General features: G+C 32.8%; 1 long non-coding RNA gene across 1 annotated transcript in view; it reads right to left on the bottom strand.

Moving 5' to 3' along the window:
• The window catches only part of LOC127735863 (uncharacterized), a 100619-nt gene extending 76530 nt beyond the window's left edge, over positions 1–24089 (bottom strand). Inside the window, exons 1-3 of the long non-coding RNA XR_007998625.1 lie at positions 23994–24089; positions 4796–4875; positions 4240–4307 (exon numbers count right to left, since the gene is read on the bottom strand). This is a non-coding gene — a long non-coding RNA (uncharacterized LOC127735863). The remainder of the gene's footprint in view (positions 1–4239; positions 4308–4795; positions 4876–23993) is intronic.
• Between the last annotated feature and the right edge of the window lie 3844 nt (positions 24090–27933).

Here is a 27933-nt window from a genome sequence, read left to right on the forward strand (position 1 = left end):
AAAACAGATTTTTATTGACTTCCAAATATTAACATAGTTTTAAGTACAATTGTAATGACCAAATACTTACATGTTGACTCTTCCTATCTGCCATGAATCCATCTTCTCTGTCTAGGAGTGCAACATATTTAGATGTATCTTTAACAAAAACTATAAATTAATATCAGCTTTAAATACAGACTATTTGCTGTTGCAATTTTTTCAGAATTTAATCTTTGCATGTTGGACAAGAATATTTATAATTACTATACATTCCATTAATAAAATTGAGAATGGAAATGGGGAATGTGTCAAAGAGACAACAACCCGACCATAGAACAGACAACAGCAGAAGGTCACCAACAGGTCTTCAATGTAGCGAGAAATTCCCGCACCCGGAGGCGTCCTTCAGCTCAGTCATTAAGAATATATTTCATTAGAGTATAAATTTGAAGAAATTTTTTTGAGACCAATTTGTAATAAAGTTTCAAATTGGTTGATAATGAAATAGAGCCAGACAAAAAAACTAAATACATTTTACCATAAACACAAGTTATCATACTATGTAATCAGCTCTGCTGGGGGATCTGCTTTTACGAGATTAGCGCCCATTAAATTCATCAATGTTATATCAAAATCTAAAGTTTGCTCTCTGCAGAGGTCTGCTTTTACGAGACCCATTTTAACATAAAGCATCGTTTTGTCAAACTGTTCAGGAAAAAACGGATTTTTATTACCTAACAAACATAAACATAGTTTTAAGAACAATTGTAATGACCAAATACCTACATGTGCAACATCCTAATGTGTGAAAGCATCTTTCATGGTATAGGAGTGTTACATATTAAGGCTGTATAATCTGTAACAAAAACAAAAATTATTAATTAGTTTACGCTTTAAATCCAGACTCTTTGCTGTTGCAATCAATTCAGAAAATAATGTGATGCATGTTTTATGTTAAATCCCAAAATAGAGAAAAGTATATAATTACAATTACTATACGTTCTTATTAAAATATTCAGCATTAGAGTATAAATTTGAATGAAAGAAATTTTAGACCAATTTGTTATAAAGCTTCAATCTGTTGTTTCAGGAAAAAACTGATTTTTATTACCTAACAAATATAAATATAGTTTGAAGGAAAATTGTAATGACCAAATACGTACATGTGACTTATCCTAATGTGCATCTGCAATGGAAGCATCTTTCATGGTATAGGAGTCTTACATATTTAGGCTGTATCTGTAATGAAAACAAAAAAAATAAACATTAATTTCAGCTTTTAATCCAGACTATTTGCTGTTGCAATCAATTCAGAAATTAATGTGATGCATGTTGTAATGTCAAATCCTTAATTGGAAAAAAGAATTTTTACAATCACTATACATTCTTATTAAAATATATCTCATTACAGTGAATATTTCAATAAATGTAATGTAGGACCAATTTGTAATCAAATTTCAAGCTGTTGTTCCAGGAAAAACTGATTTTTATTACCTAACAAATATAAACATAGTTTTAAGAACAATTGTTATGAATAAATACCTACATGTGCAACATCCTAATGTGCTATCTGCAATGGAAGCATCTTTCATGGTATAGGAGTCTTACATATTTAGGCAGTATCTGTACAAAAAAAAAAAAATATTTTAAATTAGTTTCAGCTTCAAAATCAAAGCTTTTTGCTGTTGCAATCAATTCAGAAATTAATGTGATGCATGTTTTATGTCAAATCCTAACTTGGAGACGTATATTTACAATAACTATACATTCTTATTAAAATATACTCCATAAGAATATAAATAGGAATAAAAGAAATTTTAGACCAATTTGTTATAAAGCTTCAATCTGTTGTTTCAGTGAAAACTGATTTTAATGCCCAACAAATACTAGAGGCTCCAAGGAGCCTGTGTCGCTCACCTGATATTTTTTATTTACAATTGATGCATGAAATAATGCAACCGTTATACATTTGCTTTAGTTTCAGAGATACAAGTCAAAAACTGCATTTTCCCCCAAAGTTCTATTTTTAGCCATGTCTGACATGTTGGTTGGCAGGCAGGGTCATCGGACACATTTATTAAACTAGATACCCTAGTGATGATTGTGGCCAAGTTTGGTTAAATTTGTCTCAGTTGTTTCAGGAGAGAAGAGTTTTGTAAAAGAATACAAAAATTTACGAATAATTGTTAAATTTGACTTTAAAGGGCAATAACTCCTTATGGGGTCAATTGACCATATTGGTCATGTTGACTTCTTTGTAGATCTGACTTTGCTGAACATAATGGCTGTTTACAGTTCATCTTCATCTATAATAATATTCAAGATAACAAAAAGCTGCAAAATTTCCTTAAAATTACTAATTCAGGGGCAGCAACCCAACAACGGGTTGTCTGATTCATCTGACAATTTCAGGGCAGATAGATCTTAACCTGATGAACATTTTTACTCTAGTCAGATTTGCTCTTAATGCTTGAGTTTCAGAGATATAAGCCAAAAACTGCATTTTACCCCTATGTTCTATTTTTAGCCATGTCAGCCATCTTGGTTGGCAGGCGGGGTCATCAGACACATTTTTAAAACTAGATACCCTAGTGATGATTGTGGCCAAGTTTGGTTAAATTTGGCCCAGTAGTTTCAGAGGAGATTTTTGTAAAAGTTAACGGACGACGACGGACGCCAAGTGATGAGAAAAGCTCACTTGCAGGTGAGCTAATAAACCTAGTTTAAATAAAAAAATTGTAATGAATAAATACGTACATGTGACTAATCCTAATGTGCTATCTACAATGAAACCATTTTCATTGTCGAAGAGTGTAACATATTTAGGCGTTATCTGTAACAAAAACAAAAATTGTAAATTAGTATCAGCTTTAAATAGGGAATATTTGATGTTGCAATCAATTCAGAAATTAATGTGATGCATGTATTATGTCAAATCCTAAATTGGAGACTAGAATATTTACAATTACTTAACTTATTACAGTAAATATTTGAATAAAAGAAATGTTCGACAAATTTGTAATAAAATTTCAAACTGTTGTTCAACGGGAAAACTGATTTTTGTTACCCAACACATATAAAAAGAGTTAAAAGTACAATTATAATGACCAAATACCTACATGATACAAATCTTCCTGTGCTGTATACCATGAAAGCATCTTCATTGTCTAGGAGGGTAACATATCTAGTCTGTATCTGTAACAAAAACAAAAACTCTAAATCAGTATCAGCTTTAAATAGAGAATATTGGTTGTTGCAATTAATTCAAAATTAATATGATGCATTTTTGATGAAAAATCTTAATTTGAAGACAAGTATATAAACAATTTCTATACATTATCATTAAAATAATCTTCATAAGAGTATAAATTTGAATTGAAGAAATTTTAAATCAATCTGTAATCAAATCTAATTTAAGCTTCCAGGGAAAACTTATTTTTGTTACCTGCAAACCATATAAACATAGTTTAAAGTACAATTAAAAATACCAAATACCTACATGCTACGTATCCAGATGTGTGATCAATCTACCATGAAACCATCTTCATTGTCTAGGAGTGTAACATATTTAGGCTGTATCTATAACAAAACCAAATCATCAATTAGTATCAGCTTCAAATAGAGACTATTGGCTGTTGCAACAATTATAAAATAAATGTCACTCATATTTGATGTCAAATCCTAAATTGGACACAAGAATATTTAAAATTACTATGCATTCATGTTAAAATTTACTTCACTAGATTATAAATTTGAACAAAAGAAATATGTACACTAATTTGAAATAAAATTTTATTTAAGCTGTTGTTCCAGTGAAAACTGATATTTATTACCCAACACATATAAACATAGTCTAAAGTACAATTGTAATGACTACCTACATGTTAAACATCCTAATGTGCATCTACCATGAAACCATATTCATTGGGTAGGAGTGGAACATATCTGGGCTGTATCTGTTACAAAAGAAAAAATTTAAATTAGCATCAGCTTTAGATAGAGAATATTTAATGGCTGTTAAAAGAATTAAAAAATTAATGTGATTCATGTTTTATGTCAAATCTTAAATTACAGACAATTAATTTACAATTACTCTTTCATTCTTATTAAAATATACCACATTTGAAATTCGAATAAAAGATATTTTAGACCAATCTGTAATAAAATTTTAAGCTATTGTTTCAGTGAAAACAGATTTTTATTGACTTCCAAATATTAACATAGTTTTAAGTACAATTGTAATGACCAAATACTTACATGTTGACTCTTCCTATCTGCCATGAATCCATCTTCTCTGTCTAGGAGTGCAACATATTTAGATGTATCTTTAACAAAAACTATAAATTAATATCAGCTTTAAATACAGACTATTTGCTGTTGCAATTTTTTCAGAATTTAATCTTTTGCATGTTGGACAAGAATATTTATAACTACTATACATTCCATTAAGAATATATTTCATTAGAGTATAAATTTGAAGAAATTTTTTTTGAGACCAATTTGTTAAAAAGTTTCAAACTGGTTGATAATGAAATAGAGCCAGACAAAAAACTAAATACATTTACCATAAACACAAGTTATCATACTATGTAATCAGCTCTGCTTGGGGATCTGCTTTTACGAGATTAGCGCCCATTAAATTCATCAATGTTATATCAAAATCTAAAGTTTGCTCTCTGCAGAGGTCTGCTTTTACGAGACCCATTTCAACATAAAGCATCTTTTTGTCAAACTGTTCAGGAAAAAACGGATTTTTATTACCTAACAAACATAAACATAGTTTTAAGAACAATTGTAATGACCAAATACCTACATGTGCAACATCCTAATGTGCTATCTACAATGAAAGCATCTGTCATGTTATAGGAGTGTTACATATTTAGGCTGTATAATCTGTAACAAAACAAAAATTATAAATTAGTTTCTGCTTTAAATCCAGACTTTTTGCTGTTGCAATCAATTCAGAAAAAAATGTGATGCATGTTTTATGTTAAATCCCAAATTAAGAGAAAAGTATATAATTACAATTACTATACATTCTCATTAAAATATTCAGCATTAGAGTATAAATTTGAATGAAAAAATTTTTAGACCAATTTGTTATAAAGCTTCAATCTGTTGTTTCAGGAAAAACAAACAAACATGATCCAAGAATGTGAGGTCAAGGTCAGATAAACCAAACTAGAAATACATGTAAATCTTGCTTTTAATATATTTGACCTAATGCACTTCACATAAACAAACTTAACCAGGAAAACTTAACCATGATCAATGAACCATGAAAATGAGGTCTAGATCAGATGAACCCTGCCAGACAGACATGTACACCTCACAATCATTACATGCCTTAAATATAGATGACCTATTGCATATAGTATCTCAGAAATAAACTTAACCAGGAAAACTTAAGATTGACCAATGAACCATGAAAATGAGGTCATGGTCAGATGATAATTGCCAGACAGATATATACAGCTTACAATCATTCCACACACCAATTATAGTTGACCTATTGCTTAAAGTATTAGAAAAAAAGACCAATAAACAAAAACTTAACATTGAGCAATGAACCGTGAAAATGAGGTCAAATAAAACATGCCAGACTGACATGTACATCGTAAAATATTTTCATATACCAAATATAGTTGACCTATTGCATTCAGCATGTTCAGTAATAATAAAACAGACCAGAACACAAAAACTTAACTTTAACCACTGAACCATGAAAATGAGGTCAAGGTCAGATAACACCTTACAATCATTCCATACACCAAATACATGTATAGTAGACCTATTGCTTATAGTATCTCAGATATGGACTTGACCATGAAAACTTAACCTTGTTCACTGATCCATGAAATAAGGTTGCTGTCAAGTGAAAACTGTATGATGGGCATGAGGACCTTTCAAGGTACGCACATACCAATATATTTATCCTATTACTCATAAGAGAGAAATTAAGAATAATAAAAATCATAACATTTTTTTCAAGTAGTCACTGAACAATTCAAATTGAGGTCAAGGACAATGGACATAGGACAGAAGGAAACTTCTTAACATAAGGCATCTATGCACAAAGTATGAAGGATCCAGGTCTTCTACCTTCTGAAATATTACGCTTTTAAGAAGTTAGCTAACGCTGCTGCCGCCACATCACTATCCCTATGTCGAGCTTTCTGTGACAGAAGTTACAGGCTTGACAAAAAGTAACAAATGATGACCATAAGACAAATTGAGGTTTTCTTAGTTTTATTGGTGCATGAAATTGTGTCCTCCATATGGATATAAACTAGAGGCTCCAAAGAGCCTGTGTCGCTCACCTTGGTCTATGTGCATATTAAACAAAGGACACAGATGGATTCATGACAAAATTGTGTTTTGGTGATGGTGATGTGTTTGTAGATCTTACTTTACTGAACATTCTTGCTGCTTACAATTATCTCTATCTATAATGAACTTGGCCCATTAGTTACAGTGGAAAATATTTTGTAATAAGGCAATAACTTCTTGAGGGGTCAATTGACAATTTTGGTCATGTTGACTTATTTGTAGATCTTACTTTGCTGTACATTATTGCTGTTTACAGTTTATCTCTATCTATAATAATATTCAAGATAATAACCAAAAGCTGCAAAATTTTCTTAAAATTACCAATTTAGGGGCAGCAACCCAACAACATGTTGCTTGATTGGTCTGAAAATTTCAGGGCAGGTAGATCTTGACCTAATGATCATTTTATCCTCGTCAGATTTGCTCTAAATGCTTTGGTTTCAGAGATATGAGCCAAAAACTGCATTTTACCCTATGTACTATTTTTTAGCCATTTCGGCATCTTGGTTTGCAGGCAGGGTCATCGGACACATTTTTTAAACTAGATACCCTAATGATGATTGTGGACAAGTTTGGTTAAATTTGTCTTAGTAGTTTCAGAAGAGAGAAGATTTTTGTAAAAGATTACAAAAATTTACGAAAAATGGTTAAAAATTGACTATAAAGGGCAATAACTCCTTAAGGGGTCAATTGACAATTTTGGTAGTATGTTTGACTTATTTGTAGATCTTACTTTGCTGAACATTATTGCTGTTTACAGTTTATCTCTATTTATAATAATATTCAAGATAATAACCAAAAACGGCAAAATTTCCTTAAAATTTCCAATTCAGGGGCAGCAACGGGTTGTCCGATTCATCTGAAAATTTCAGGGCAGATAGATTTTGACCAGATTAACAATTTTACCCCATGTCAGATGTGCTCTAAATGATTTGGTTTCAGAGATATAAGCCAAAATCTACATTTTACCCCTATGTTCTATTTTTAGCCATGGCGGCCATCTTGGTTGGTTGGCCAGGTCACCGGACACATTTTTTAAACTAGATACCCCAATGATGATTGTGGCCAAGTAGTTTCAGAGGAGAAGATTTTTGTAAAAGTTAACGGACGACGGACGACGACGGACGCCAAGTGATGAGAAAAGCTCACCTGGCCCTTTGGGCCAGGTGAGCTAAAAACTGGCAAAAAACGTGGTTTTTAAAGCTGAAATACATTTATTTATATACAGTACATATGTATGTCGTGTAAATTCCTCCCCCCCCCACGACAAATTATTATCAATTCATTATTTATTCACTTTTCAACAAACACATGTACCATCCACAATTCTAATTTCAGCAACATATGTGGACACAAAAATGCATGAATAGTATCCAGTTCTCAAAACCAATACTAGTTTGGTAAAAAATTTCCTTGATCAATGAGTTGTGTTGAAACTGACATAAAAATCAGCATATCGAAACGAAACAAAAACTTGATCTGTAACTTATCATTGTAGACTCATGTAAAATCAGCGCAAAATCTGAAGGCTTATTGAAAAAAAGTCAAAATCAGCTTAATATCTGGAGGCATACATACAAAAAAAAAAATCTGTATAACTGATTTTCAAAAATTTTCAAAGTCCAAAACCCGTTATTTCAGCAAAAATCAGCAGATCGGAACGAAACTTAAACTTGATCTGTAACACTTCATGGTTAAAATCAGTCCAATATCTGAAGGTATTTAGAAACAAGAGTGCACACGCTGAAATGTCTCGCCTTCTTTACTAATCATTGATATTATGTTGATAGTCCTAAATATAAAGCTTTATTACAACTGCCACATAAACTTAACATTAACCAAGTAAACTAAACATTGACCAATGAACCATGAAAATGAGGTCATGGTCAGATAAACCATGCAAGGCAGGCATGTATAGCTAACAAATCTTCCATACAACAAATATAGTTGACCTATTGCTTATAGTTTAAGAAAAACAGACCAAGACACAAAAACTTAACACTGAGCAATGAACCTTGAAAATGAGGTCAAGGTCAAATAAAACCTGCGTGACTGACATATACATCATAAAATATTTCCATACACCAAATATAGTTGAACTATTGCATATATAGTATTAGAAAAAAAGACCAAAACTCAAAAACTTAACTTTGACCACTGAACCATGAAAATGAGGTCAAGGTCAGATGACACCTGCCAGCTAGACATGTACACCTTACAATCATTCCATACACTAAATATAGTAGACCTATTGCATACAGTATAAGAAAAACAGACCAAAACACAAAAACTTAACTATAACCACTGAACCATGAAAATGAGGTCAAGGTCAGATGACACCTGCCAGTTGGACATGTACACCTTACAATCATTCCATACACCAAATATAGTAGACCTATTGCATACAGTATAAGAAAAACAGACCAAAACACAAAAACTTAACTATAACCACTGAACCATGAAAATGAGGTCAAGGTCAGATGACACCTGCCAGTTGGACATGTACACCTTACAGTCCTTCCATACACCGAATATACTAGACCTATTGCTTATAGTATCTAAGATATGGACTTGACCACCAAAACTTAACCTTGTTCACTGATCCATGAAATGAGGTCGAGGTCAAGTGAAAACTGTCTGACGGGCATGAGGACCTTGCAAGGTACGCACATACCAAATATAGTTATCCTATTACTTATAAGAGAGAATTTAACATTACAAAAAATCTGAACTTTTTTTTCAAGTAGTCACTGAACCATGAAAATGAGGTCAAGGACATTGGACATGTGACGGACGGAAACTTCGTAACATGAGGCATCCATATACAAAGTATGAAGTATCCAGATCTTCTACCTTCTAAAATATAAAGCTTTTAAGAAGTTAGCTAACACCGCCGCCGTCGGATCACTATCCCTATGTCGAGCTTTCTGCGACAAAAGTCGCAGGCTCGACAAAAAATCAGGATAACTCATTTTCAACCATTTATCAAAATCCAAAGTCCTGAATTTCAGCAAAAATTAGCAGAACGGAACCCAATATCTGAATGCATTAAGACAAGAGGCTCTCTAGAGCCTGAATTGCTCACCTGTAAATTTTGACTTCAAAACTTTCATCAATGATTATTTTTGCTTTTCAATATATATTAATGTGTGGCTTAAAAATGCCATTTAAATGTTCTTAGCATCTTAAAAGCAACAAAAAATCATTTAACCCCTATGTTCCATTTTAGCCATAGTGGCTATTTTTCTTGACGTTCAAGGAAATAAAATACAAAATTTTTACTAGATACTCTGAAACTCATTCACCCAAGTTTGTCTGAAATTGATTCAGCAGTTTCAAATGAGATTTTTTTAAAGTTAGCAAACTAGATGAACAAATTGTGAAAAGTTGTCTTCAAAGGGCAATAACTCCTTAAGAGGACAATTGACAATTTTGGTCTTTAAACTTATTTGTAGATCTTACTTCACTGAACATTTTTGCTGTTTACAGTTTATCTTTATCATTAATAATATTCAAGATAATAACCGAAAACTGCAAAATTTCCTTAAAATCATCAATTCAGGGGCAATAACCTAAAAATCAGATACCCAAGTTGGCTGATAATTTTAGGACAGGTAGACCTCGGTCTTCACGCTGAACCACGGCCCCAGCAGCCCAGGCTTGTAAAATTGCTCTCGGGCCTGTAAAAATCATCTCTACAGGCCAAAAGAATCTAACTAAAATTCTCCAAAAATTGAGTTCCGGGCCTGTAGATTTAAAAGTTCATTGTGAAGACTGAGACCTTGATCTAATGAATACTTTAACTTGTCTGATTTGCTCTAAATGCTTTAGTTTTTGAGATACAAGTCAATAAACTGTTAACACAGAGATATGTCTCGCCTATTTGTTATTTTGATAATGGAAATGTTGAAATTAAAATATCAATACTATAACATGTTAGTTATGCAAATATTCAAAGTCAATGAACCATGACTGAAGGTACAGGGCTAAACAATCTCCATGGAATGAGATGTGCCAATGCTAATACAACTGCAAACCAAATACCATTGACTTTTCATAAGTAGTTCCCTTTAAACATTAACCTAAACACAAATATTAACTTGTAAACTATGTAAAAGTTTCAAAGTCAATGAACCATAATTAGGGGGTGGGGTTATATAATCTCAATGGAAATGAAACTTGCAAATGCTAATACATTTGCATACCGAATATCATTGACTTAACATTTGTGGTTCATCTTAAACTGAACTAATCACAAACTAATACATGTAAACTAAGCAAAAAGTCAATAGACCATGACTGAGGGGTAGGGACCCAATATTCTCCATGGAAATGAGATGTGCTAATCCTTATACAACTGCATACCAATTATCAATGACCTACCACTAACGGTTCCCCTTAAACTGACCTAATCACAAACTAATACATGAAAAATAAGCAAAAGTTTCAAAATCAATACACCATGAATGAGGGGGCCGGGCCTAATAATCTCCATGGAAATGAGATATGCCAATGCTTATACAACTGCATACCAAATACATGTATCATTGACCTACCACTAGTGGTTCCTCATAAACTGACCTAATCACAAATACATGTAAACTAAGCAAAGTTTCAAAGTCAATAGACCTTGACTGAGGGGGCGGGGCCAAATAATCTTCATGGTAATGAGATGTGCCAATGCTAATACCACTGCATACCAAATATCATTGACCTACCACTATCACAGCATCCCTATGTCTCGCTTTTTGACTCCGTCAAGGCGAGACAAAAACTGAATTTTACCCTTTGTTCTATTTCTAGCCATGGCAACCATGTTTTCTGAGGAAACTGAAAATAAATTTTTTGCCATGTCAGCCATGTTTTCTGAGGAAACTGAAAATAAAACACAAACTTTATTCTAGATAACCTTAGAATCATTCAGCTTAAGTTTGGTTTAATTTGGTTCAGTAGTTTCAGGAGAAGATTTTTCAAAGTTAGAAAACATGATAAACAAATTGCGTAAAATTGTCCTCAAAGGGCAATAATTCCTTTAGGAGTCAATTGACAATTTTGGTCATAAGAAAACTTATTTGTAAATCTTACTTTGCTGAACATTTTTGCTGTTTATAGTTTATCTTCATCTATAATAGTATTCAAGATAATAACCAAAAACTGCAAAATTTCCTTAAAATTACCAATTTAGTGGCAGCAACCCAACAATGGATTGTTAGATTCATCTGAAAATTTCAAGGCTGATAGAAATTGACCTAATGAACATGTTTACCCCATGTCAGATTTGCTCTAAATACTTTATTTTTAAGATATAAGCCAAAAACTGCATTTTACCCCTATGTTCTATTTTTAGCCATGGTCGCATTGACAAAACAGAAAATAAACCACAAACTTTATTCTAGATACCCTAAGGATCATTCAGCTTAACTTTAGTTGGAATTGGTTCAGTAGTTTCAGAGGAGATGTTCAAAATAGTCCATACCGTATGGAGGACGACAAACGCCAAGTGATGGCAAAAGCCTTGGAAAGGTGAGCTAAAAATTGCGCATAATGGTTTGTTGCAAAATGATGGAATGACGGACAAGGGTAAAACTATATGACCAACAACTTTGTTGCAGGGCAATAAAAATGTTTTTAAATACTAGACATGTCTGAACAACATGAATAGCCTGGCTCACATACAAATTTTCAATGTCCAAAGCCCGTTATTTCAGCACAAATCAGTGGAGCAGAACCAAAATATGTCTGTATAACTGTTATTTTAAAAAAATATTACAAGTCCAAAGCTTGTTGTTTCTGCAAATATCAGCAGAGCAGAACTAAACATAAATTTGATCTGTAACTCGATCGATCATCATAAGCAGACTCACATACTGAAAATCAGCTCAATATGTGATAAGTTAAGAAAAAAGTCTCTAACCCGGTATACATGTTATTTTCACATAGTCCACTAAGCCTGAAATTTCAGCAAAAATCAATGGAACTATATCAAACCTAACCTTGATCTGTTACTCTTTAAAGTAGACTCACATACTATAAATCAGCTCAAAATGAGAGAGTATTTAGAAACTAAACCTAGAACGACCTTCAAAAAAATTGGGCAGGGAAGCATTCACCCAATATAAGTATGCCGAAAGAGACAATATGATGATGGTTTATAGAAAAGTTAATTAAAAATTCTGAAAATGGAAAGTATCATGCAGAAGTTATAACCCCCCAACCCCCAAAATGCACCGTCCCATGAAAAAAAAATCAGGTCATCCCATTGTAGACTTAGACTTGCTAACATACATGTTTAACCCCGCCACATTCTGTATGTATGTGCTTGCCCAAGTCAGGAGCCTGTAATTCATGAGTGGTTGTCGTTTGTTTATGTTTTACATATTTGTTTTTCGTTCATTTTCTGTACATAAATTAGGCTGTTAGTTTTCTCGTTTGAATTGTTTTACATTGTCATTTCGGGGCCTTTTATAGCTGATTGTGCGGTATGGGCTTTGCTCATTGTTGAAGGCCGTACGGTGACCTATAGTTGTCTCATTGGCAATCATACCACATCTTTTTTATAATTAGGCTCCATGTTGAGAAACAAAAAAAACAAAAATGCAAATTTCAATGGGAACATTTCTTCATCTTTTGTTAGAAATCAAATTTTTATGATTAAATCAGTGTTTATATTGAAAAGATTGATAATATATTATCAATTTTGAATAAATACATCATCACAGGCAGTTAATGAGTATGAAAAAAGTATTTTTGTCTATATATAAGAAAATTTTTTCATGACTCAGGTAAATTAATCAATGAGTGATAGATTTCTCTTAGAAGAAATTTAAAGGTCCCAGTGAATAAACTACACAGATAACAATAGCTATTGCATTCATTTGATGGGACAAGATAACTTACAAAAGTTTAAATACCTTAACCAGATAGAGATGGCACTGTGGAAAATTTGCATTGGGTTCGCAATAAGTGGAGAGGATTCTAGTAAAAGATTACAAAAATTTACGAAAAATTGTTAAAAATTTACTATAAAAGGCAATAACTCAGTAAGGGGTCAATTGACAATTTTGGTAGTATGTTTGACTTATTTGTAGATCTTACTTTGCTGAACATTATTGCTGTTAACAGTTTATCTCTATAATAATAATATTAAAGATAATAACCAAAAATTCCTCAAAATTATCAATTCAAGGGCAGCGGTCAGATATAGATCTTAACCTGATGAACATTTTTATTCCATCAGATTTGCTCGAAATGCTTTATTTTAGAGATATACGCCAGAAACTGCATTTTCCCCCCATGTTCTATTTTTAGCCATGTTGGCCATGTTGGTTGGCAGGTGGGCAAGGTGGGCTCAAAAAGTCTGTATAACTATTATTTCACAAAATGTTCAGTCCAAAGCCCATTGTAATGGCAAATTAAATTATCATCAAAGTGAAAAAAACAACATTATTTACCTTGATCTGTAACTCATCCTATATAGTAGACTCACATGTATACTAAAAATCAGCAGAGTGGAAACAAATATTAACATGATCTGTAACTCATCATAATAAACTCACATACTATTATGATGAGTTACAGATCATGTTAGCACATACTTACAACTTCTCGTCCAATCAAATTGCTTGAATTTGCCTTCTAATTTTCTTAGTACATACTTTTTCTGTGTACTAAGTAACTACGCATGAATGACCACAAGGGTAAGATTTCATTGTATCATAATCATTACACCCCAGTTCTATTGTTATACTCCATACTTTCTATTTCTGAAACAAGTGTAAATTGAATAGATCTATTGTTACGAATAACAATGGATTTTGACCACAGGGTGTGACGAGCAGGGTTTCTGGAAACCCCTGCTTCTACATCCCAAAAACACAGTCCATTGTTATTCATAATAATAGAAATTGATTTTTTTAAAGCATGAACATAAGAATTACTAATAGCGTTCACTACATGTTGTTTCAAGATATTAAAAAAACACATTTTAGGAAATTCCAATAGGGACAAAATATTAAACATCTATTTTGAAAAAAAACAATCCTTTAAATACTTCTTTGCTTGAAGGTAAAAAAAAATTTCCCAGTCTCATATGTCTCTATTCTAAAGCATTGATCTTAAAAAACGGGGATTCTAACTCCCGGTGTCCCCACCCCAATTTTTTATACCTTGATTAGAGTACAATGCCATCTTAAAATTGTGATAATTTATCATCCATGCAATTATTTTGTAAACAGAAAAGTGTGTACTATGAAACCTTGTGAAGGGAAATTAAGGCAACTTGATCTATTTTCGTCATGAATGGATTGATTGATTATTGGTTGCTTAATGTCCAGTGGCAAATATTTCATGCATGTTCAGGATGATGTCATGAATTGAATCAAACAGCTGATAGCTCTGAGGTGGAAGAAGATGCATAAAAGGTAACTTGAATTACCATGAAAGCAGCCCACACCAACCCAGCCTGCTCTGTCCCATTATTGCTTTAACTAGAGTATGCTTGCTTGGTTTGGAACCTTCATACTGCTGAACAATGCAATAAACTTGAGATGGTTCAGTGTCGGGCTGCTAGGTATGCCTGTAATCGTTATCATAACACCTATAGTGTTACAGACATGCTCAATACTCTAAACTGGCCTACCTAACAACAACGCAGACTTAAAACTAGACTCATAGTGTTCTATAAAATTGTTCACCATATTGTCGCAGTACCATCAGAATTACTTGTACCAACAGACAATAGAACCCGACAAATTCATCCACAAACTGATGAATTGTCAGTCTGATACTGAGAAATAGATATTTAAAGTACGAGAATTGCGATCAATACGCAATACCGACCCACCCAGAGTTATTAGTTCTATTTTTAAAATACATGTATATGTACAATAGGACCTGTACAAACAAATTCAAATTCTTGGAATCCCGAATGACGTAATTGAATCTGATTGGCTAAGATAGAATAGTGATGAAGGGATTTTCCGTTATCTATTTTGGAAACGCAAGGAGTTTTTTGTTACTAGTCCGTCGGGCATATTGGGTTTAAAATTTTGATTGCCCGAGGCGTAAATGCTAGCTGTAGTCCCGGGCGTCGGGCTAGTGGATTTTTTAACCCCTGGTCATGTTAGTATTTATTTATAATTATCCTAGGCATGCGCAGCAGTTAGTAATCATAAAATATCTGATGGATAACTGGATACTATTAGAAGAAGACGTATTTTTTTCTTCCAAAAATAATATTCTTAAATAATACTCATGTCTCAACCAAAACTGACTATACTAAACATAAAAATCTACAAATACTGTTGATTCAAATTAAATTTTTCTATAATTCCATACATTCGTCTCAGCATGGTCAACTTGATGCACGCAATTATAGCAGTAATTGATTACGTTTTACTGGAAAGTTTTTCTGTCAAAGGTAGATATAAAAAAGATGTGGTATGATTGCCAATGAGACAACCCTTCACAAGAGACCAAATGACACAGAAATTAACAACCATAGGTCACTGTAACGCCTTCAATAATGAGCAAAGCCCATACCGCATAGTCAGCTATAAAAGGCATATCCTTCCTATAAAAAAAACTGGCCACCATGTATGATGACTTTAGTCAAGTGTGGCTGTGCTTAAAGTAGGGTTTAACACCAACATCAATCAGTTAATCATGAATTGTTATAGTTGTTCACAGTTACTTGTTTTCTTCATTATAAACATATATTGAAAAATGCTAAATATATCTAATGTAGATCTAGATTTGTCTCAGGTCTTTGAGCACTTTTTAAATTTAAACCCGTTCATTTTCTGTATGTGCTTGACCCGAATCGAGAACCACTAATTTGCTGCTGTTAATCATTTGTTTTTCATCTAAAAAATTTACACAAAAGTACGAGGGTAAGAATGCCCTTTTCCGTCAGGCGTCAAACGGTCATTTTCTGAAATGTTTCATGAAAAATACGATTGATAGCAAGGAATTACTGGTTCCTTAATCAGGGTCATAATGGGGTTACCTTCATGAAGAATAACGGTAAAAAGCTGGACTACTTATTTGTTAAAACCTGTTTTTGAAACATAAGGCAATAAAGGTAATCATTGGGGACATTCCTACAATGACTGCCCATGAAAACTATGTACTTTCGATATGGATTCTGTCAACTGACATTAGTTCATACATTGATATTTAAGTCTGTCAACTGACAGTGCATCGTTTGAAGTGTAAAGCACCAGCATGCAGATTTATGTGTGTGCTTGACTCTTTAACATCGAAATAACATACTGAAATAATCTAACTTTCGTTTTAAAAAACGCATGTTTTCTCAAACCAAAATATGACTTGATTTCCTTAAACATGTAAAAGATCTGAACACAGACGGAACACTAACTAAATCCGTGTATTTTTGTCCAGCATCATTGAGTTGAAGTTGTAATCTCATCGAAGATACTCGAAATTAACATAAAATGCATTGTTAAATTAATGAAAAATCTGTTTATCATTATTTTGAAACTTTCGGATTCACAGTTAAGGTGCACATGCGAAGATACGTAACCAACGTGGTTTGGATTAACCTGAATAATCCACTTATTTTATTTCAATTACTCCAATGAGAAACGGCAGTGGATGAAGGGCGCCGAATCTTTTTATACTTTTAAAACTTTAGCACCACACCACGATATGTAATTATCTGTGAAGTGTTAAACCTATAATCCAAGTGGGAGTGCTCCGGTATATAACGGAGGAAAATACCTAACAGAACATTCGAGTTAGTTTCGGATTATAATTAAATTAACGCATGCCTACTACCAAATCTACTTTAAAAACATCAGGTTACAAGTAAATAAATAACATATATGTAAGATGAGATGAAGTCTAATAATCAACATAAACAGTGGCGTAGCTAAGCCATTTTTAAGTGTACGCCCAAACCTCGGCGAGGGGTTTGAGGGTCCCCAGGTGGTACAGGGCAGGGGTCCCACGGAAGCTAACGATTTATTAAGAGAGATACACTATTTCTGTCATTAAAACTCATCAATAGCAACATACTAGTACTGAAAAGTCCAATTTCTTGATTTTTTCATGTATAATTTATTCAGTGTGTTGATTTGGAATCTAATGGCCAATAGTTGTTACTATGAAATATGTTTAAAAGGAGATGTGGGGTAAAACAATCAATCGACTAAAGATCCAAACTTTTCAAAATATAAATAAATTGCTTCGCTGAGCGCAGCTTGATACGACCGCAGATGTCCAACCCTGAAAAGTTGGGTCCAAAATGGACACAATATTTATGCTTGATACAGGTTTGAATTTGGATTGTAATTAAGTATTTGACACATAATAGGTTTCTGCCATAGAATAACTGTAGTCAAAGAACTTAAAAATTGGTTATATGATTTGAATTTATATTCAATTTTTTGCTTTTGTGCAATACACTATGCTGTTGCGAATTGACCCCCTCCCTCCCCCCTAAATAAAACGTTTTTTGGCTTTTGTGCAATACACTATCCTGTTGAATATTAACCCCCAAAAAAAATATTTGAAGAAATTTTCTTTTTAATTTCTGAAATCTGAAATGAGAAAAAATAGTCCCCACAAATTCTTATTTACCTGTCCCCCTCCCCCCCCCCCCCCCCCCCCCCCCCAAGTTTTGTTCACCTCCCCCTTTCCCTTATTCCAAAAAAAAATTCATTCCCTCAAGTTGTAGTCATAATCTCAATACAAATTTTAATAAAGTTTGCAACCATAATAACCCTTTTAAATACATGATACAAGTCTTATAATACAAAATGACATACATACTCATGGCTAAAATTAATATTAATTAATAGTTACTTTTAAAAATTAATTGACAGCTAATCACCTCAAGACAATCATCATTTCTTAATACATAATTTACAAGCAGTGTAAGGGAGGTAATCAAACATTGTTGTTTTAAATTGGGATTGGCTTACCTCCCTTAAGAGTCCGGGTAACTTAGACTGCTTTTAAATTGTCTTAATTGTCCTGTAACCAGAAAAAAACTTGTTTCCCCCCCTTTTTTGCCTCTAATTCCTAAATGATTTGAGCCATAACCCCCATAGTCAATCCTAATCATCCCTCTGTTGTATGGAAACTTGTGGTATAATTTCAGAGAGATTCATACACTTTAACACAAGTTATTTTCTGAAAACTACAAAAATGCTTATTCGGGCCCCTAATTCCTAAACAGTTGGGACCATAACGCCCAAAATAAATCCCAACCTTCCTATAGTGGTTCTAAATCTTGTGTTAAAATTTTATTGATTTCTATTACAAATGTATTAACTTATACTAAAGTTATTATCCGGAAACCATCCGTCTTCGGACGACACTGACGACGACGTGATACCAATATACGACCAAAAAATTTATAATTTTTGCGGTCGTATAAAAAAGCGAGTCTACATTTTCAATGGTGTCGTTCTTTTGATTATTAATATTATGACTTAATCTAGTTTTCTCCCATTTTATGCGCAAATTTCGTTAATGGACAAGTACATATATACAATAATAAATCTTCATATATGGTCATGTGTGATATAAACATATTCAAAGGGTTCCGTGGAATCCTGTGTTTCGCCTGGGATTGCTGCTGTCAGTTAAACTATAAAAAGTAAATCCGTTTATCAGTCAAATACAGGATTTAAAAGAAATCAAACTTTTCTTTAAATGTTTTTCTTGATCTTGGAAGATAAGCTTCTGTTCAAGTTTCATAACAATCTATGAAAGTTTACAAATGTAGCAGGTGAAAAATATCTAATTCAAGACCATCAGCTAATTGCCCCAAAAAATGGTAAAATACTTCAAAGTCTTCTTCCACCAAAAACCGTGATAATGTCTGAAGAGAATGTGCCACATATCTATAAATACATGTTCTGATTAATCTTTTAGTTTTTACTTTGAAAAAAAAAAAAAAACATAAACCCTAGTATCTTTGATCTATTGGTAGTTGCTTTTTTAATGACTATCTGCTAGACTATCCATGGGGACATACCAGGGGCGGATCCAGCCATTTTTAAAAGGGGTTCAAACCCAGGATAAAAGGGGGGGGGGGGGGGGGGGGGGGTGGGGGGGGTTCCAACCAAATGTCCCATTTAAAAGCATTGATTGTCCAAAAGGGGGGTTTTCCAACCCCCAACCCCTGGATCCACCACTGCATACTATCTATATGTTTCAAATTTATTATACTAGTAGCTTTAGTTTTACTGTGAAATTGAAAAATGTTTTCAAGACATGTAAAGCTTCCACTGCAATTTAATTATTGCCTGCTTTTGGTCAATTTTTGTCATCTTACCATATAAAGAAGTGCATGATGTTAAAACACCGCTTTATATCAATAAACATACTTACACCAGCAGCTACCATCTTTTCATTCTGGAGTCGAGGGCTTTTTATAATCACATAATTTACAATGATACTAGTGAGTAGATTTACAAAACTTTGTCAATGAGCTCCATTTTACAACACCTGTGATACAAGTAGTCAGCCAAAATAAAGTATCAATAGAGCAATTAAAAGATTACTCGAGTTGTAAATATGTGCTAAATTGATTATATACCTTTTCATAGACTAACATAGACGAAGCGTGGAAACAAACATTAACATGATCTGTAACTCGTAACTCGTAATAAACTCACATACTAAAAATCAGCAGAGTGGAAATAAACATTTACATGATCTGCAACTCATCATAGTAGAACTGAAAATCAGCTCATTATGTGAAGGCATTTAAAAAACAAAAAAAAAGTCTGATTAACAGCTATTTTCATGAAATATTCGTAGTCCAAAGCACATTATTTCTGCACAAATCAGTGGTGCAGAATTTAATGTATATTCTGTAACTCTTCACTGTAGACTCACATACTAAACATCAGCTAAATATGTGAAGGCGTTTAGAAACTAGAGGGTCTAAAGAGCCTGTGTCGCTCATCTAGGTCTAAATGCATAATCAACAATGGACTCTATAAATCATTGTAGACAAGAATAAAATTCATGACCAAAAAATTTATCTTGTATAGCTGATCATTTTGTCTGTTTAGTTTCCCCGCTCTGTCTTCTTCAGTTTTCTGCTCAAAACACAAAAGAGGGTTAAAAAATCCTCATTTCAGAGCAATCACTCCTTTGAAAAGTGACAGTCGACTCACTATATCGACAAAATTTGACTTGTTTGTGGATCTTGCCTGGCTGATCATTTTTGTTATTCAAAGTCTCTATTTATCTTTTACAATTTAATTAATCATATAAGGCAAATACAAATAAATGTGGAATGTGTCCATGGGACACAGATGGTGCCCCCGGTTGCATATCATATAAAGATATAAAGGGACATAACTGAAGAACGGTAAAAGTGAGGCTACCCAAATTTGTACTTGATCTGAGTTTTGTGGTAATAAGCATTGTGTATAATTTTCAGAACATGTGGTTGAGGCAAACTAAAATTAGAGAAAGGAAACAAAAAATTCAGCAATTTTTATGATTATAAAGGAGCATAACTCAAGAACAGTAAAAGTGACGCCACCCAATTTTGAATTTGATCTGTATTATGTGGTAATAAACATTGTGTATAAGTTTCATTTACATTTGGTTGAGGCAAACTAAACTTAGAGAACGGAAACCAACTTTGGGACGTACGTACAGACAGACAAGGGTAAAACTTAATGCCCCCTCCGCCACAGCGAGGGCATAAAAAATTGAGAAAAAAAATTGTCATTAAAAGGCAATAACTCCAATAAGGAAACGTCAGAAAATTTCCTCCATATTGTATCAAATGCAGATCTTGTCTTTCTGATCATCTTTGCTTATTTAAGTTTCTATCAATCTATTATAATGTTAAAGATATGCGGCAAAATTGCCAAAAAATTGGTCAAAATTGTCATCAAAGGAAATGATAAAAAAAAATTCATTAAAGGGCAATAACTTCTATAATAATTCACCTGACAGTTTTGACATCATGGAACAATTGGTAGAGCTCAATATTCTGAACATTTTTGCCCCCCCCCCCCCCACGTCAGAATTCCTCTATTAAGAACAGTTTTTGGCCAGGTAAACTAAAAAGACTGTATAACCATCATCATTGTAGACTCACATACTTAACATCAGCTAAATATATGAAGGCATTTAGAAAAAAAAAGACTATCACAATTGTTTTCATGAATTTTTAACTTAAGTTTCAATTTTTCTAAAACAGAAAATGTATTCGAATTTCAATTATCTAGTCCATGCTTTGTGAAAACTTTTCCAGATACACAACTTTGACAGTAGTCAAAAGTAAATGTTTAGGTCAAAACACTAGCCATTTATTATACTTAAAATTCTAAGCTAAAGGGTACATTTTTTGCTTTACGTCCAGTGGCAAATATTTCATGCATATTCAGGACAAGAACAAATTAACAACAAATACAAAAAGTAAGTCCTGTAAGTGGATGTTCAGAAAGTAAGGTAAGGCCAAATAAAATAGTATGTGTGGTTCCATTTACATCTAAAAATAAGTAAGGGTAGGTACATGTAGGTAGGGATTTTTTTTTTATTTTATGTTGTTTTTTTTTTTTTACATCGGGCCTATGGGAGCAACATTCTGTCTTTCACGGTGCTTAATGAAACACAAGAGTGCACAGGCTGAAATGTCTCGCCTTCTTTACTAGTCGTTGATTTGATAGTCCTAATTATAAAGCTTTACACGATCCAAGAAAATGAGGTCAAGGTCAGATAAACCAAACAAGAAATACATGTACACCTAACAATCATTCAATACACTAAATATAGTTGACCTATTGCTTAGGGAGCTACCATTTGATTTTTATGGGAGGGCTAGGATGACAAATTTTGTCCTGCCTATTTATTTTCCCCTCTATTCGGTCCTGCCTTTTTAGTTTTCACTCTATTCGGTCCTGCCTTTTTTTTTTTAAGTTTATCCTGACTTTTTTTTTACATAAATTGTCATCCTGCCTTATTTTTTGTGCAAATAATCTCATCCTGCCTTTTTTTTTACTCAAAAATCCTGTCCTGCCTATTTTTTTCAAATTTCATCCTAGCCCCCCATAAAAATCAAATGGTAGCTCCCTTATAGTTTTTTTAAGAAACAGACTTAACCAAGAAAACTAAACATTGACCAATGAACCATGAAAATGAGGTCAAGGTCAGATGAACAATGCCAGACAGAGATGTACACCTTACAATCAATCTATGCATTAAATATAGTTGACCTATTGCTTATAGTATCTAAGAAACAAACTTAACCATGAAAACTTTAATAACATTGACCAATGAACCACCAAAATGAGGTCAAGGTCAGATGATACCTACCAGACAGACATATACAGCTTACAATTATTCTTTACAACAAATATAGTTGACCAATTGCTTATAGTTTAAGACCAAAACACAAAAACTTAACACTTTAATAGAAATGAAACATGAAAATGAGGTTAAGGTCAAATAAAACCTGCAAGACTGATATGTACATCATAAAATATTTCCATACACCAAATATAGTTGACCTATTGCATATAGTATTAGAAAAAAAGACAAAAACTCAAAAACTTAACTGACTACTGAACCATGAAAATGCGGTCAAGGTCTGCCGCCAGATCACTATCCCTATGTGGAGCTTTCTGCGACGCAGACTAGACAACAAAAAAAAACTTTAGATCTTTAGGGTAGGCTATTATTAAGACAAAAAGATAGGGTAGATAGGATAACTGGAACCACATATTTTTATTTGGCCTAAGGGAAATTCAGATTCCCACTGGAAAATGAGAGTATTCTGGCTAGGGAGAAAAATTTTGCCTTGCAACATGCATATGCCACCTATGGATCCCTTACAATTGTTACAATGCAGACTTAAAAATAGACTCAATGTTCTATAAAATTGTACACAAAGTTGTCTCAGTACCATCAGAAATACTTATACCATCAGACAATAGAACCCAACAAATTCATCCAAAAACCTACTTACATCTAAAGACTGTTACAAATAGACATTTTTTTCCTTTACAATAACACAATGGAGTTTACTACCTCCAAATGTAGAACTTTCCCCTACATTAATTATTTTTAGAGAACAGTTGATACCTACTGTTCTCTACAACATTAAACCCCCGGGGGAGGTCACTTCCTATAATTGGGTGCAACACAGTACATGTACACCCAATATGGGTCATAATTTTGCGAGATTTTATATAAAAATGACCCTCCTTTTCATTTATACTATATTCATGATATTAAAATTCATTTACGTTTGATAACTGTATATTGATTTGGGGGTATATATGATCTTCAGATCATATATAAATATGCTATTCGGAATCTTAAATTATCAAAGGTCAATATTATATATCAAATTAAACCAATTCATTTGAAAGTTCACCTTTCAAATAAGTTCCCAAATGAACCCCGGACATTTGTCTCCTGATTTGTATTTAAGTATTGGCTGGGACTATTATACTAATAGTATAATAGTCCCAGGTATTGGTCATTCTTTCTTAAATATTTATATTACTATAGGTACTGAATTTCAGTGAATGTTAATATTAAAATGGGTACGTTTTTTGAGGCAAAAATGGCATACCCCTACCAGAGACATACAATTGTATTATATATGTCTCTGCCCCTACCAAAAAAATATCGAAGTAATCCTCCCCGCCCAGGAAAGATTAAAGAAAAAAACCTACCTTATAGATGAAATTTTCAAAAAACGTAATATGTGTGAACAGTCGTTCAGTGTAACGTGTTAGCTAGAACATCAAAATGGATTCACCCGCATGAGTTGAAAAATTAGAACAATAAAAAATCCCGCCAATAGTAGCCAATAAAAAACAGAATGCATGTGGTGCAATGAACCGTAAAGGAAGGGGGTTTACCTTAATTAATTTATTTAATGGCAAAAAAATAACAAATAGAGAAAAATGTGCAAACATTATAAAGAATAGAGAATAGTGGAGTGCTAAAATATAAACTGAATAATTGGAAAAATTGGGAAAATTAAAGAAATGGAAAAAAAAAAATACCGATTACAGAAAAAACATGAATAACTGCAAAAATTAAAAAATTGGGTAAAAATATACTGATTACAGAAAACAGAGACATATTATGCAGAAAAGAACAAAGTCCAGAATACAGTTATCAATTAATTATAATTTTAAAGATAAAGAATAATGAGCGAATGATTAAAAAAATGAGCGAAGAATACAGACATGACAGAATGAAGGACCTGACTTATTCAGTGGCGGATCAGGAAATTTTCATAAGGGGAGCACCCGACTGCCTAACAGGGGACCCGGTCCAGTCATGCTTCAGTGATTCCCTATATAGTCAACCAAATTTTTTTCCACAAAAGGGTGTGGGGGGGGGGGGGGGGTGGCGGACCCCCGATCGGAGTCCTCCTCTAAGTCCGTCTCTGTTATCAATACCCTTGTAAAGGCTACTTTTTACAGTTAAACAAAAATTATCAAAAACACGAGATTAATATTGGAGAAGTGCTTCGAAATATCATAAACTTACACCAGCTTTTGTTTACTAGAAAAGACTGCGTTTTTTTTTTCTTTCTTTTATTACCACTATTTATTAAATTTCGGTTAATTTTATTTGGGCTTCTGTCGGATTTACCGAGTTAATTGTGACCGTAAATTATAAAGACTCGAATTAAGCATGTATTTAGTTGCTCCATCCTGGGAATACTTCAAATAACCTATTATGAGCCAAGTGCAACTTCTGATAAAAAAAAATAGTTGAACTTTTTAAAAGGCAAGGAGAAAGAATATATTTTGTCCGCAGCAACACCAAAAATATCAGAAGTTTCATAAAGATAAAACAGTTATAGCGTTTGTTGAACTTGTTGAACTTGTTGAACTTTTATATTTCATCACAGGGTTGTCACAAAAGAAACAAATATTAAAAAAGAATAAGAGATAAATTAGTCCTAATAAATGTGTCTGGGCGGACAAATATTACCATTATAAAATGTCCATGGTTAAAGAATTTACTAGTATATTTAGTCATGAGTCCGATGTCAGTAATTTATGTCCCAGACAAATTTTCATAAGAATTCATGTTCAGGTCATCAATATTTCAAGGTAAAAACGTCCATGTCCTTTATTTTACTTAGAAAATGTGAAATTCAAGAAATCATTTACATGTTAACAATGGACTTTTCAATTCTTATGTTTTATGTTCTGTAACAGTTGTGCATTAATCTTTTAATCAGTCAGGATTCGACTTCGTCAAAAAAATATCTCCCAATATAGCAATGAGAACTTTGGCACTGAAACTCTGGTGAAAACTAACTGTTTAGACTCTGGAACTAGCGATGAATAAACCAATAATTCAGCATGGAATACTAATACTTTTATTACAGATGGACTGTTTTCAGTGTAAAGTCCTGAGTCCAAATCTTGCTTATAAAAATTATAAACAAGTATTTATACACAATTGAATTCACAAGTATAGACATAACAAATAACAATTAATTAATTTGAGTAATATTGTTCACTGACAAGGATTAAACTATTTTTAGAACTTGAAGAATAAAGTTAATTTACTAATCTGATTATGATATTTTAAAAATATAAAATAATGAAAAAGGTATAATGTCACTAATTAGCTAATAGAATAAAACATGTCACTCAATGTCCAAACTGAGAATTAAATTGCATATCAAAGCATGTTGATTTTAAGTCCTGGATATTAAATGTAAATAGAAACGAAAATATAAAATTAAATGAATTTTAAAACACATAGAAATAAAGTCTCATTATCAAAATTGAGAATTTTATATTAAAGTCCAAAATATTAAACTGAAGCTGCATTTTCCCTGGTCACAATTACGCCAGCCAATTTGTACAATCGTAAAAATGGAAGCCATTATAGGGATGACGCGCTGTCAATTTAGTTCTTGAAAACCGACAAATTTATCCACATAGCGCCATAACGACCCTTACATGCAAGTTGTATTTTAAAAGACATGTGTATCTCTATTAGCTTTTGAGCATCATTTAATGTACTTCTGCATTTAGTCAACTTAAAAATTATTGTCTAATCGGTTGTCAGGTGTTACTTTCGAAAGTTCGAAAACATTTTAAAAACTTCTAATTAAATATTTCGTGGAAGGGCAGACTAAATATTTTCAAAGGTTGAAGACTAATAACTTTAGATAACCCACACATAAAATAAAGTTTTTATTGAAGTCATGCATTTCAAAGACCCACGTGAAAAGTCTGTCGTCAAGTACTTTTAGCAAAAATTTGTTATTTGAACACACCTACTCTGCTTTTATGACTCATCGGAAAGGTATTTCACTTGACCCACATATTTCATTTTTAGTACTGTGATTTTTCAATGATATTAAATCAACCTGTAGCCTAAAATATAAAACTAATAGAATATGATGCGAGATCATGTATCAAATATATTTGCTTTCTAAGTTTTCAAGACAGAATGGTAAACTCAAACACGCCTGAACAAAGAAAGGTGCACTCGACTTTCTCTTTTTTGATGAAATTTTTGCTCCTTTTTTGGATTTTTTTTTTAAAAACTGCCGGGGGCAGAGATGCAAATAAAGGATGTATTCTTCTGTTGTTTCGGTCACGTTGAAATCTCTTTCGGGATTTCTTTTCCAAAACATGTGATAAAAGTGGAAAATATCAATGAATTTTAAAAAATATTATAATCAAACTGAACTATGTGGCTTTGAACTAGCTGTCAGTAACTGCGAGTACTCTCAGATCTGTACTTAGTGTCTTTTTGTTGTTGGGATGTACAAGTACCCGGCCACGTCCACTTCTATTTGTAGTATTTGTATTTTTATCCATCTGATTAGTTAAGCCTCTTTCAACTGATTTTTATAGTTCGTTCTTATGTTGTAATGTTTCACCAAAGTCCCAGGTTAGGGGGAGGGATGGGATCCCGCTAACATGTTTAACCCCGCCACATTCTGTATGTATGTGCCTGTCCCAAGTCAGGAGCCTGTAATTCAGTGGTTGTCGTTTGTTTACGTGTTACATATTTGTTATTCGTTCATTTTTTGTACATAAATTAGGCCGTTAGTTTTCTCGTTTGAATTGTTTTACATCGTCATTTCGGGGCCTTTAATAGCTGACTGTGCGGTATGGTCTTGCTCATTGTTGAAGGCCGTACGATGACCTATAGTTTTTAATTTCTGTGTCATTTGGTCTCTTGTGGAGAGTTGTCTCATTGGCAATCATACCACATCTTCTTTTTTATATGTGAAAAAATTGTGTACTAACAATAAGTAGTTTTTGAGATATATATTTTTTTAGTTTTAATAAGCAATCCGGTCAGTGCAATCATCCAAAATGTTGAAAAATTGGTGAATTGTACAAAGAAGTGTTTTTACCAAAATTATGTACATCCCATGTCATTTTTTTCTTTTCAATTTCTTAGATATGTATTTTTCAATCATTCATTGCAAAGAAGTTGATATAATATGCTTTTTAGTAAAAAAAATCCTAAATTTTAAAAATTTACAGCATGACCAGTCAATTTGACACGAAAAAGCAACAACATTTATAAACTTTCTTATATTAACACGATCTATAATTCGTTTTTTAAAGCTAGATTATTCAGATTGGTCCACTACGTCTTTTATAGTCAAAT

Source organism: Mytilus californianus, unplaced genomic scaffold (assembly GCF_021869535.1).
Source record: "Mytilus californianus isolate M0D057914Y unplaced genomic scaffold, xbMytCali1.0.p SCAF_3, whole genome shotgun sequence".
NCBI lineage: Eukaryota > Metazoa > Mollusca > Bivalvia > Mytilida > Mytilidae > Mytilus > Mytilus californianus.